This window comes from Aplysia californica, unplaced genomic scaffold (genome assembly GCF_000002075.1).
Source record: "Aplysia californica isolate F4 #8 unplaced genomic scaffold, AplCal3.0 scaffold00052, whole genome shotgun sequence".
Classification (NCBI taxonomy): domain Eukaryota; kingdom Metazoa; phylum Mollusca; class Gastropoda; order Aplysiida; family Aplysiidae; genus Aplysia; species Aplysia californica.
Window position 1 is genome coordinate 1,295,246 of NW_004797322.1, and position 2,812 is coordinate 1,298,057.

Consider the following 2,812-nt stretch of genomic DNA (forward strand, 5'->3'; position numbering starts at 1 on the left):
ATGTGTGTGTGTGTGTGTGTGTGTGTGTGTGTGCATAGTAAAATGTCTGTGAGTTCGAGCAGTGTCATTACCTGCATGTGAACTCATTCACCAAACATATTAAAGCATCATGTCTTAGTGAATGTGTTTGCTGGTGTGGTATTATTTTACTCATGGACCCATCTCATGCTCAGATTCTAAAGCACTTTTCTTGTTCATTTTTATCTGCTTAAAAATTTGGACACAATATCCATTGCAAATTATTAGCTTATGAAATGTTTTTATGTTTTTATAGAAACTATAGATTACAGTAAGCCCATTTGTGTAGTAATATGTCACGATGTGGTGGAATCAGGCCCTCGTAATTTTTTTAAGTTATTGGTATTATCCTAAAGCTTGTTCATTTGTCTTGCTGTGGATGAAAAAATTATCCACATTATATCTTGAAAAGAGTTTTGTGAATGAAGGCAGTGGGGTTTACCTGGTTTCAGAGGTAAAATTAGCGAGAAAATGACTGCCAAAGATGAGTTATTTCCTTAGCTTGAGAGTCTGTGGAGACTGAAAATTTTTATTTTGCGTGCGCCTTTGATCAATGTTTTTCAGTAAAATCCACACAGAATTGAGAATGTGTTCTTTAACACACTGTGGTCACTTGCAATAGTGCGCCAGGGAAAATTATCTGTTCCTGTCACCTGGCGTAGCTTTGTGCCATGCCTGAGAAGTCCGACACAGTCGCTCTCCTGGCTGGCTGACCAGATGGGGTATTTTGTACTGCTGTCTGTGTGATTGCAAAGTGTTAATGGGCATGAAAGGTGTAGAACCAAAAAACAAAAATTCGATAAAAATCCACAAATCTGCAGAAAAATGCCAGTTTCTTTACTTTGATTATTTTGACGAGCCCCTGATTTCACCACGACGCCTCAATTGTTTTTAACACTTTGCGGTCACCTGGTGCAATAATGTGCCGGTGAAAATTATCTGTTCCTGTCACCTAGCGCATTTCCGCCCCAGGCCCGAGAAGTCTGTTGCAGTCACTTTACTGGCTGGGTGACCAGATGGGGTATTTTGTACTGCTGGCTATGTGACTGCAAAGTGCTGCTTTAATTTAAAACAACATGGGGGGGGGGGGGGGGGTGTGCTATTATCTGACACAGGAGTGCCTGTGCAAGCAGGTAGCCAGAGGCAACATGACTCTGTTGTTAGAAATTAAGTTGGACTCTGACTGATAGTGATCACAGTTCAATCAGAACTTAAAATTTTATCATTAGTCAGGAAGACGATAAATTTGATATATAATAATATATAGAGTTTAGATTCTAGATCTACATCTGGAATCTAGTCTTCTTACCCTCCTGAAAACTACGACTACTAGATTCTAGTTCTAGAATCTAGATTCTACACTCGGAAGTAGCTCTATCCTCACCAGGGGTGAGAATAGAAATACGATCGACCTCTCACCCCGGATGAGACTTGCCAGGGTTGGCTATTCTCACCCAGTGTGATACAAGACCCGTTTTTCCTACTTTCGGAATAGTCTATCGGAGTGGAAGAACAGCTAGACAAAAACAAAGGACAAATGAAATGCAAAATAGGTTGCTGCCAAAGTCGATCAGTCTTGTTTTCTCGCAGTACCTTTTGAAGGTATTTTCAAAACAAGAATAATCAGGGAACGTTGCCTTTAAAACCACAACTGCACATCTTAATATTCAAACATTTAAAAATCTGTAGCTCTCTAGATCTAGAACTTGAATTTGACGCCAAAAAAAAAATCTTCCCAGTCCTCGCAGAATGGCAGATGAAAGATGACGCCTAGAAATCTCGCAAATAACCAAAAAATCTCGAGAAAGGAAACCATTCGGAGAAATAGAGTTCAAGTTTATTTTCCCGAAAGTTCGGAGAAATTTCAAAATAGTCACTTCGATTTTGTTTTGCCAGGAAGTGTTCTCTCTCTCTCTCACTCTCTCTAGTCTCTCTCTCTTTCTCTCTCACTGCCCACAGACAAAATTGCACGCTTTCAACAAAAGAGAACACTGGAAAGTTTATTCATGATGAACGCTACATTGGTTGGCCTAGATCTATACTATCACTATCACAGTGAAGAAGGCCCGCCTGCACTAACTAATCAACCAAATACACTTGCTTCGGTAAAATTCTGTCGAATATCTAGACTCTAGATCTAGATCTATAGGCAAGGCCAAAGCCCAATTAAATCAAAGCTGCAAATGACGCTGCGGCAAAATAAATCAAGAAGGTAGGTAATAAAGTGTTAGCCAACCCCCGACCCCTCCCCCTCCCGAAGCTTTAAATACCGCGGTGTTGGGTTGGGTCGCGCGTCCTGAACTGAACCTGAAGTCAGTAGCAATTATTTGTGTGCTTGACTGAATAAGCTTGTAGATCTAGAAATACACCCCTTACAGTATGCAACATGTATAATTAGCACTGAATACACATTAAAGACATATAATTACTCACCTGTATTTGCATAATAAGCACGAAGGTCCCAGCCACGTCAACGAGCTCTAAATTCCAATATCTATCAGCTACCACAGCTGTGTTTACAAGTTCAACCGGAAACAAAACAATACAAGGGAGATTACTATGAAAAATAAGTGACCATCGAGTAACGTGCTGGGTTAATTTTCCTTGTCGTTACCAGTACTGACGTTATGCATTGAAAGTACGCCATTGCAGTTGAAACATCTTTTTTCTTTCTTATTATTGCTTAACACATTATTATTATTATTATTATTATTATTATTATTATTATTATTATTATTATTATTACCACTATCATTATCATTATTATTATTATTATTATTATTATTATTATTAT

At 38.7% G+C, this 2,812-nt stretch overlaps 1 protein-coding gene across 1 annotated transcript in view; it reads right to left on the bottom strand.

Annotated features, from left to right (window-relative positions):
• LOC101863492 (protein ABHD14B) overlaps positions 1-2,552 on the bottom strand; it is a 31,045-nt gene extending 28,493 nt beyond the window's left edge. Inside the window, exon 1 of the mRNA XM_005092759.3 lies at positions 2,452-2,552. The gene's annotated coding sequence lies outside the window, so the exon portion shown is untranslated. The remainder of the gene's footprint in view (positions 1-2,451) is intronic.
• Between the last annotated feature and the right edge of the window lie 260 nt (positions 2,553-2,812).